The sequence below is a fragment of the Papio anubis genome, chromosome 6, assembly GCF_008728515.1.
Source record: "Papio anubis isolate 15944 chromosome 6, Panubis1.0, whole genome shotgun sequence".
In the NCBI taxonomy this organism is placed as follows: Eukaryota; Metazoa; Chordata; class Mammalia; order Primates; family Cercopithecidae; genus Papio; species Papio anubis.
In genome coordinates, this window is record NC_044981.1 from 146,542,847 (window position 1) to 146,554,391 (window position 11,545).

At 35.7% G+C, this 11,545-nt stretch overlaps 1 long non-coding RNA gene across 1 annotated transcript; it reads left to right on the forward strand.

Moving 5' to 3' along the window:
• The first annotated feature begins 1,240 nt into the window (after positions 1-1,240).
• Positions 1,241-11,267, forward strand: LOC116275375. The gene is made up of 3 exons (XR_004184433.1): positions 1,241-1,277; positions 4,238-4,315; positions 10,173-11,267. It is a non-coding gene; the product is annotated as an uncharacterized LOC116275375 (long non-coding RNA).
• The last annotated feature ends 278 nt before the right edge of the window (positions 11,268-11,545 follow it).

The window sequence follows — 11,545 nt, forward strand, 5'->3', positions numbered from 1 at the left end:
CCTTTCCCCTGAGTCCCCAGAGTCTATTTTATCATTCTTATGCCTTTGCATCCTCAGAGCTTAGCTCCCACTTATGAGTGAGATCATATGATGTTTGGTTTTCTGTTCCTGAGTTACATCACTTAGAATAATAGTCTCCAATTACATACAGGTTGCTGTGAATGCCATTAATTCATTCCTTTTTATGGCTGAGTAGTATTCTAGTATGTGTGTGTGTGTGTGTATATATAAAACAGTTTCTTTATCCACTCATTGATTGATGGGCATTTGGGCTGGTTCCACATTTTGCAATTGCAAATTGTGCTGCTATAAACATGAGTGTGCAAGTATCTTTTTCGTATAATGACTTCTTTTCCTCTGAGTAGATACTCAGTAGTGGGATTGCTGGATCAAATGGTAGTTCTACTTTTAGTTATTTAAGAAATCTCCACATTGTTTTCCATGGTGGTTGTACTGGTTTACATTTCCACCAGCAGTGTAAAAGTGTTCCTTTTTGCAACACATCCACACCAACATCTATTATTTTTTGATTTTTTGATTATGGCCATTCTTGCGGGAGTAAGGTGGTATCTCATTATGGTTTTCATTTGCATTTCCCTGATAATTAGTGATGTTGAGGATTTTTTTCATATGATTGTTGGCCATTTGTATATGGAGTCAAAGGAGATCATCTCGGAGCTTTAAGATTTGACTGCCCCACTGGATTTTGAACCTGCTTGGGGCCTATAGCCCCTTTGTTTTGGCCAATGTCTCCCATTTGGAACAGCTATATTTACCCAATTCCTATACCTCCATTGTATGTAGGAAGTAACTAACTTCCTGTTGATTTTACAGGCTCATAGGTGGAAAGGACTTGCCTTGTCTCAGGTGAGACTTTGGACTACGGACTTTTGAGTTAATGTTGAAATGAATTAAGACTTTGGAGGACTGTTAGGAAGGCATGATTGAGTTTGAAATGTGAGGGCATGAGATTTGGGAGGGGCTGGGGCAGAATGATATGGTTTGGCTGTGTTCCCACCCATACTTCATCTTGAATTGTAACTCCCACAATTCCTATATGTTGTGGGAGGAACCTGGTTGGGGGTAATTGAATCATGGGGGTGGGACTTTCCCATGCTGTTCTCATGACAGTAAATTTGTCTAATGAGATCTGATGATTTTAAAAATAGGAGTTTCCCTGCACAAGCTCTCTTTGCCTGCTGCCATGCATGTAAGACGTGACTTGCTCCTCCTTGACTTCCACCATGATCGTGAGGCTTCCCCAGCCACATGACACTGTAAGTTCATTAAACCTCTTTCTTTTGTAAATTTCCCCTTCTTGGGTATGTCTTTACCAGCATCATGAGAATAGACTAATACACCTGGTCTTGATGAATCTTCCTATTTATTTTGATCCTCTAAATTCTCTCACTAATGTTTTACATTTTGTTGTGTAAAGATTTTGCATTTGTTTTGTTAAGTTTATTCTTATGTTTTATTTTTTGGTGCTAAGTGCAAATTGCATTTTATCTTAATTTGTTTTTATCATTATATAGAAATATAATATTCTTGTACCTCATGAACTTACTAAGAATTATTTCTAGAACTGTTTTTGTAAACATCTTGAGAATACAATATTAAGTTTTTGAGAATAAAGAGAGTTTTATTCCTTCCTTTCTAAACTGGCTGCCTTTATTTTCTATTTATTTTATTTATTGCACTGGGTAAAACCCAATGTTAAATAAAAATGATAGGAATGATCCTTACCTTGCTCCCTACTTTGAGAGGAAAGCATTTAGTCTTTCTCCATTATCTGTGATGTTATCCGTAAGTTTCTTGTAGATCTTCTTTATCAGGTTTATAAAGTACCTTTCTATCTTAATTTGCTGAGAATTTTATATCAAAATTGAGTTTTGATTTGGTCAAGTAACTTTTCTTTGCCTAATATGATGCTATTATGATATATTTTCTTCATTGTATTGTGTATTTCATAAAACTAATTTTTGGATATTTAGACCAACTTTGCATTGATGTGATTCATTGCATTTAGTCATCCTGAATAATCCTTTATTTAAATAGCTGGATTCCACTTGCTAATATTTTGTTAGCTATTTCACGAGGTATATTAGTGATATAATTTGGCTGTGTCCCCATCCAAATCTCCCTTGAATTGTAGCTCCTATAATTACCTTGTGTTGTGGGAGGGACCCAGGGAGAGATAATTGAATCATGGGGGCAGTTTTCCCCATATTGTTCTTGTGCTAGCAAATAAATCTCCTGAGATCTGTTGGTTTTATAAGGGGAAACCCCTTTTGCTTGGCTATCATTCTCTTCTCTTGTCTTCCACCATGTGAGAAGTGCCTTTTACCTTCCATCATGATTATGAGGCCTCCCTAGCCATGTGAAACTGTGAGTCCATTAAACCTCTTTTTCTTTATAAATTACCCAGTCTTGGGAATGTCTTTATCAGTGGCATGACAATGGACTACAGTAAATTGGTGCCAGTAGACTGAGGTGCTGTTCTATAAATATGTGCTCCCACACATTTCCAAGGCCCACCTAGAATCATTTTCTCTAGCAAGACTTGGGGTCTATGGGCACTAGCCAAGGGCACTAGTTCAAGACTCATCCTTCCAAAATCTGCCCTCAGCTAGTTCTGATCTACTGCTATGCTGCCACTGAGTCACCTTGGTGATTTAAATCATTTTATAAGACGTTTTAGTTTTGGCTCCCCCAGGAAGCAGTCTAAAATCTACATGAAGATGAAGTACTCTTAGGAACAGTCTGTGAGGAAATGAAAGAAGCACAATTGGGCAGAGTCAAAAGTTGAACTACACTGTAGTTGTAACAGAGACAACAGGTATTTGAATAGGAAGCTAAGGAGCTGGGATGCCTTTCAGAATTGTTCTAAATTGAGAACGTTTTGTTGCTACAGATGTGAATGCATGACAGCATTTATGCAGTTGTAACTGAGGGAGGTATAGTCTGCACATCGAAATAAGCTTTTATTTCTTTTATTGAATTATATATTTTTATATATGTATATATTTTTAATAATGGCAAAAAGAAGATGAAGGATTATACTTCTTCATTGTAAATTAATTGTGTAGGGTAAGTGGAATAGGTGAAATGTGAAAGATAAGAGATTCATAGACAGAGTCTCTTGAAACACTTCCTTCCCTAGTAAGTGACCAATTTGGAACATGTTGATCAATTTTTCTAAGTTATTTATATTAAGGAAGTATTATTATCCTAATTTTACAGATGAGGAAATTGAAAATCAGGGGTTCAAGAATTTTTTTCAAGCTCTCACAGTTAAAGAGCCTATTATTCCAATTCTCACTATTTTTTCACAAGTCTGACCAACTGTATCATATATCTTCATACTAAGCAATGTGTCAAATTTCAGTGATGAACTAAAATATTAAGGTTTAAATATTAAATCTTCACTATCTTTTTTTCTCTTGTGCTCAAGCTCCCTAGGGCTGGCTCAAAAGCGTGGAGGTTCATTATCAGTTGAGTGTCAATGTCGGAAAGAGAAAACCCCAACCCTCCTATATAAAAAGTACACGTGCACAGAGATACTTCCTATCTCAAATAGAATCCCATAAAATTAGTTGATAGTAGCAAGGAAAGGAACAACACATTAAATGCATACCTTTGAAGATTTGCCTAACTCTCTCCTTTAACATTATTTTCATGGCTTTAGGGTCAATAATTACCTTTTGCCTTTTAAAAGGAAAATAATTATCTTGTAAACAACTTTAGTAACAGATCCTAGTTTCTTACAAGGAACTTTAGAGATTAATCCATCTGACATCTTAAAAACAAAATTTAAACATCAGAAAATATATCCCAAATATATCAAGAGTGATCAAGAAGGTTTCCAAAAAACTTTATCCCAAAAGTATAGGTGAAACATGTTCTAGATCTATATTTTCAAAACAGCCTAAGTTCCATCATATAAACAAAACCACCATATATGGAGTATAATTCGATTTAATTTCATGATTCTACCACATTTAGATATGTTTGGACTGCGTGTGACCAAAATCAATAACCTATTTTTCAGTGTCTTGGGCTTGTAGCAACAGCTCACATCCCAGTGATTTCCAGGTCCTTTTATCATACAGATAGTTCGTTTAACTATCTCTTTGGGGCCAGCAATAACATGGCTTCATTTTGTTCATCCATTGAGCACTATCATTTCAGCAATGAAGACTCCCTTGCCTGAAACCCCATGTGGTTCCATTTACAGGCCTTTCTACCTAATGGTCTTGGAGATTGAGGTCACGGAACCTGAAAGCTGCCTTGATCTGCTGAGGACTATGGTGAGGTGAGTGAGGCATTGGTCTCAGGTGCAAACTTTAAGGAGGCACTGAAACTCACTAATCAAAAGAAATAATATTTTAATGCAATATATATAAAAATCAAAATTAATGTAAAATCTATGATGTACAAAATAAACATCAAAATGTTAAATAACACAAATTTTTCCTTTGCTTCAGGCTCCAATATGGCTCTGCACTTCACTGTTATTTAAATATGTGATTTAATAACCCTCCCCACCTTTGTAATAATCTTAAACCTTGAACTTTCGCTGGCATTTTTCCACCTTTTAATACTGGAGGGGATTAGGTGCATTCCCAACCCAACTCACTTCCTTTCCTCCCAACTGCAGATGCAGTGGCTTGAATTCCACATTCTGACTGCGCCCCCCCCCCCCCCCCGCCACACACACACACACTCACACACACATTTTTATCCAAGATTTCTACCCTTAGAAAGAGCCCCAAGGCCACTTCTTTGCTTCAGTATCAAAAGATCTCCTAAGCAAAATTGTGTTTGAAGTAGAAAAGCAAGTTATTTCAATGTTTAGATGAATTAATTCAGGATCATTTTAATCCAGCATATTTAAGAAGAAGTCTAGTTTTTATTTCTAAGGACATATTTAGCGTAAGCATTCACACTGAGACCACTGCCTGGGCCAGGTCACCTGCACACACAATTCATCTTGCCACCTGCACATGGAATTCATCTTTCCAATAAAAGTATAGAAAATAGTTTTTTTTCTTTTTTTGTACAGTTTTAGCCGCAATAGTCTCATGTCTTGAAAAATCTAAGTTTTGTTGGGATTTTTTTTCTTTTCTTTTTCTTTTTTTCTCTTTAAATATTAATGCCATTTGGGAAGCATCTAATCAAAATAAACCATTTCTGAGTCTTTGAACTCAGTATTCCATCTTTTAAATCTGGTGCAAATTACAGGAATATAAGACTATGACTGTCTTTTTACCTTTTGAGTTAAGACCAACTAACATATCTGAGTTACCATATCTTTGGCAGTTTCAGTGTCCTCTGTATAACCTATCCTTAACATTCTAACCTCATAACTTATTAATATCATTAAATAACTATTATTTTTGCCCCACTTCACCCATCTCCTACCTCAAAGAACCACTCTTGAACTTGTCATTATCTGAAAGAACTTCTCAGAAACCTAAGTCTCTTATGCTTCTTTCCAATCTCAATCTCCCAGGATTCAAATTTTCTCTCTTTTCCTTATTTCCCATTAGGAATAATCTTTGATTTTAAAAAAGAGATATGTAGCTTCCATTTCTCCCCACATAAATGCTTCCTTTGACTTATTTTTTCATCCAGCTTAAATTCCAAGATACAACAGTTTAAACATGTTCCCATGCATCTTCAACTTGATTTCATTTAGTCATCCAATAAATTACTACATGAATAATTATTTCAGATTTCAATGATTATTTCATCCAATAATTGTTTAGTATAGATTCTCTACAAAGCTGTAAATATAAAGCCAAATAAAACACAGCTCCTGCCCTCCAACTGGTCATTTCAAGCACTTCTTTTGAGAAGACTCCTTGGGCCATCCCAATCCCAGGTTAACCTGGATGTCCCTCCTTTCTGACCCTGGAGCACCCTGTAAGTTTTCATTCAATACTGTATTTATGTGCACAGAAATGTGAGAATACCTTAAGCAGACAGACTACATCTCTTGTCTTTTATCATCCCACTGGCTAGCATGTACGCATAAGGTTTGGCTGAAAACAATTTGACTAAATGCAATTTGACCAAATGCATAAAGCAATTTGGCTAATAGATAAATTTTAGGCAGAATGGTATTGTAAACAAATATTTGTTACTGGTTTTAAAATTTGTAAAATACTGGTATACTGGGGGTAGAGTGTGTGTATGGCAATTACCCAAAGCTTCGTGTATCTTAAGTATTTTTATCCATATTTCTAAATTGGCAGAGGGACGCTCCTTTTGTCACATTTTCGTTTATCCCAATCTGTATATCTAACAAATTATGTATTTTAAAAATTACAGGGGCCAGATGTTGTGGCTTATGCCTGTAATCCCTAGCACTTTGGGAGGCCGAGGCATGCGGATTGCTTGAGCCCAGGAGTTCAAGACCACACTGAGCAACATGGTGAAACCCTATCTCTACAAAAAATACAAATAATAATAATAGTAAGCCAGGTGTGCTGGCGCATGCCTGTAGTGCCAGTTAATTTGGCAGCTAAGGTGGGAGGATGGCTTGAGCACAGGAGGTCAAGGCTGCAGTGAGCTGAGATCACGCCACTGCATTCCAGCCTGGGTGACAAGTGAGACCCTATCTCAAAAAAATAAAATAAAAATTACAATGTTACAAAACAGTAGTACAAAAGGACTTATTCATGTATACACTCAACAAGTATTTGCAGAGTGCCTGCCCTCTGCTAGGCATTATTCTCAGAGTAACAATAAACTGGGGAGCAGACAGACAAGGTCCATCATCACGTGTACATTCTGGTGGATCCCACTTTTGAACAGAAATGACTAGAAAAACCTCTGACTAGAAACTTACTCAACCAGATACCAATATCGTACATCTTTAAGTTGAAGGACTTATGTTTTCTAATGTACTTTTCCATTTTGATTTTCCAATATAAATGGGCACTGTCAAACAATAATAGGAAATAAATAGGAAACTGGCCATAAACAAGAAAAATGCTATTAAAAATCTGAGATTTAGGATTGTTGAAAGGTTTCTTTTTCTCTTAAATAAACCCAAATCAATTTTCAGGTCCATCCTTCTACTCAAAGGTATATTTGAAGAACTGGTACATTATCTTATAATAATAAAAGCAGGAATATTAATGATCTGGCAATTTTATTGGTGTTTTTAAGATATAGTTGTAATAAGAAAAATTTTAATTTATAAAAGACATTGATAAAATAGCAAGCAAATAATTTTTCAATAATATATGTGGTAGGAAGGGGTTAGTTTGCATAGAATATAAGCTTAGTATATAATTGACATGACCTTTGCTCCCATCCCACTTCCTTAGCCTTCCACAATATGGCTCCAACATGACTTTCTAGTCTTATTTTCTGGTAGGCACCTAACAACTATTGTTCTCCAGGAAATCTGACTGAAAAAATTATAAATATAATTTAAATTATACATATATAATATAAACAAATAAAACTAATTTGTTGAAAGCAATTTGGAAATTGGCCTAAAGCTACTGAGAGAATGGTGGCAAATATGACTTTGATTGAAATGCCAAGTTTATCAAAACTGCAATTTCCTAATCACTAATTTTGTTGTTGTAAGTTTTATTTTAGTATTGGTATAAGAGCGCATCGTAAGGTAGCTTTGCAACCCTTTATCTTTGGCAAATATTTTGTGTTTACCTTTTTTAAAAAAAAATTTAAACTTAAAACTTCTTTTATGTTTTATGTTTCCTATTTATTTGCAGCCAATAATCTCGTGATGCATTGTTCATTATGTAAAAATTGAAAACAATCTAAATATTCAACAGTGAAGGATTTTCAGAGCTAAATATCCTTCATCTTTGTGTAGGGAGATGAAGAAGTCAAGAAAACTAATAGAGATTATTCTGTAAAGGAGAACAGCTGCAAAGAGAGATAGGTAGTAGCTGTAAGAGGAAGGTCTAGCAAGTACTTTCTTAAATAAGTAAATATGTAGTAGAAATGGCCAAAAGGTGGAAAAACAAAACTAAATATAACAATTATTTAAAAATTCATCATGTTAATTATGTAAGGAAATTAAAAAGCTTTGGTGGACTGGGTAGAACCTCTTCTCTCTCTTTTTTACTTCAATTATTTAAAAACATCACCACTAGTCTCTCTTTTTCTCACTTGCTCTCTCTCCCCTCCCCTCCCCTCCTTTGCAGCAACCCACTGCTATCTTTGTCCTCACTTGGTTCAGTATTCCTGGAATATGTAACTGCATGACAGGATGAAGATCAACAACTAAATACTATTTAGCATTGATGGTTCAGGACCGTGGACAGCACTCATGTTGGGAATGGGGCTTGCTGAAATTGCAGTGACTTTGTAAGTTTGGTCTATCACAGAATAAATTTGTTGGCGTGGCTACAAATGGATAAGGTGCTCACCAGAATATTAAAACTCATGGCTGAATTAATTTTTTTTCTTCCCTTCATGGAGGGGAGGGAAAAAAAACATTAACGCAAAGAAAGGCTGGCACATAATAGCACTCAAATACCTTAACTGAAATGAACTTTTCACCTTAATGATAAAGAGTGGCTCAACATGTAGGTGTATTTGATGGCTCTTTTAAAGTGATCATTCCAAATCAATAACAGAAAAGGAAATTTGTGTATTTTTTTTTTACTGTGCTGTCCGTGGTGTCAATGAAAATAAAGTTGTTAAAAGTTGAACTAAAAAATGAGAACTGAGTTGAGATTCAGTCACTAACACAGGATAATGCAAATTCGTTTTAGATGTAAAATTAAAAACATCATTATTTTTATGACAAAATTTTAAAATCCTTTCATGACTTTGTCCAACAATTTAAATGACCCCATCATCCATCCTCTGACACAAGTAACTTAAATGAAAGGTTACTTGAAACTTCACCAATGGAAGCCTGAAAATTTAACGATATACCTTTCTGGCAGCATTCTTTCATCTTTGTCACCTTGATACAGTTCCTAAACAGAAAACAAACTAATGCTACTCAAATCTACATGTTTACATAAACTCACATTTCATGTGTCATCTGTTCTGGAGTCTTTTTCTAAAATTAGTCCCTACAGGTCTTGAAGTGTGTGACTGTCATTTTGACACACAATCATACAATGGCTCCAACTTTTGCTGCCTGACTCATATGTCCTCTGAAAGACAAACATTGAGAGCTATTTGAAGTAGTTCACTTACTTTTCTGTTACACTTCATTACACCTAAAAGGGCTGCCACACAAATATTGAACACTTACAAATCATCGTTTTTCTGGAATACAAGAGTGTATCTCTTTGCTTCTTGGCACATGTATCTCTGGAGTATGACAGTACAATCAGTGAACTCATCCTTTAAATTGATGAGATGTTATTATCATTCCTCTTAGTTTTACCTCAACTGGGAAATGTTCACATAACCATTTAGATGTGTTGCCTTAGATCAGCATTTATCCAACTTTTTCCCCAAGGCATCCACCTCTGCTGGCAAAAGTGCAGGAAGCAGGATCTAGGAACATTATTCCAAGTTGTAGATGGCAAATAGAACATTTCTTTGAACTCTCATGCTTTACTTTAAAATACATTACAATTAATTTTGTACTCTATTCTATAATTCATTCATTCAACAAATATTAGGGGCCTACTGCATGCCAGGCATTATTACAGGGATACAGTAGTGAATAAATATATTTGTGTTTGTTTTTAACCTAGTAATATTTTAATACAACTGGCACAAATAGAAAAACAAAAACTTTGCCAAAGCAAAGAGCAAAACTGATAATCCAAGATGGAACAATTATTGCTTCAAATACTACTAGTCATGCTATTGCAACCTGAGAGTATATTTGCACCCATTTGAGCAGCATAGTCTTGGGCTAATCCCCAGAATACAAAGCCAATGGTAAATATTTACTCTAGATGAAAATATCTGAGTTATTAGAACTAACGAGGTTGTCTTCATTTTACCATTAGATTCTGCCTTTAGGTTCTGAAATGGCAAAGGTAGACATCCACTTTAATACCTGGAGAAATATATAAAGCTAATTCTTAAAAATCACATGAAGGGGATGGGGCGTGGGGTATCATTCTTGACACTTCAAAGTTAAGTCTTGATTTCAGCACCACATTGCTAACAATTGCTCTTTTTTTTTTTTTTTAACCTTAATTGAGCAGCTTCTTCCAGGTTCTTATGTATCTGCTGATCAGCTTCAAAAATATGGGAAAAGCAAAATCTTACATAGGACAAACTTTTGGATTTCTCCCTGCATCGAAATGCTGAACATTCCTGTTGTTATTCCATTCTATTGGTCTGGGATCAAGGTTGACGTGAAGATTCCTTGAAAAGTATTAAACTCCTCAATGGTAATTTTATCTTAAATCATTTGCTTTTTGATTATAAGGTCTAACTCCAATAACAAATGATTAATATTGCTGTCTGTGGGTATGTGGCATATGTATTTTTTACTGGAGGCAGCTCTTTATAATAGCTTTATAAATTTAAAATAGCACAAGTGATTTCCTGTTGGGGTTAAGAGTCAGTCCTCCAAAACTGTAGTGACTGAATAACTTGCACGAAGCCTGGCTTTCCTACCTGGAGCCACCAAGTCAATCATCCGAAATTACTACAAAGAACTCTATGTGCATAGATGTTAATGTGTGTCTCTTGCAGACGATGTACGACCACCAAAATTCAAACTCCTTCAGACTGGTTAATTAGAGAAAAGGTAAAGAAAATACCAAAATATATAGACTTCACAACTACAGGACAGTGGTTCTTAATCCAGATTGTGTATCAGAATCATCTGTAGAACTAGTATGAGATTTTGCTGTTTTAAAATTCAGATTGGGGATCAGTGTTCGTAAATCTAACCTGAGAGGGGCCTAGGAATGCATACCTTTTAGAAACTCCACAAATGATTCTAATTTAAATACTCTAAGACTGCTATGGTTTGGATATTTGTCCTCTCCAAATCCCACATTGAAATTTGATCCCCAGTGTGGTGGTGTTGGGAGATGCGGGCTAGTGGGGTGTTTGGGTTATGGCAGGTAGAACCCTCATAAATAGACTAATGCCTTCCTGTGGGGAGCAGAGGTAAGGGAGTTCTCACTTTACTAGTTCCCACCAAAGCTACTTGTAAAAAAAAACAAAAAACAAAAAAAACCCTGGCACTTCCACCCTCACTCTCTGGCCATGTGATCTCTACACACATAGTGCCCCTTCCCCTTCTACCATGAGTGGAAGCAGCCTGAGGCTCTCACCAGGTGCAGATACCCAATCTTGAACTTCCTGGCCATCCAGAATTGTGAGCCAAATAAATCCTTTTCTTTATAAATTACCCAGCCTCAGATATTCCTTTATGGCAATACAAAATGGACCAAAACGAAGGCTAAACTTCATTTTATTCCTGATCATAATATGGGCCTCCTGGTTTTGTGAAGACTTAAATTTAGTGTGCCTGGAGGCTAGAATCTAGATGGTTTAATGTGCTAGTCACCTCAGTTTTCTCACACTTCATATAAAAGACAATGCTTGAAATCCAGAAGTA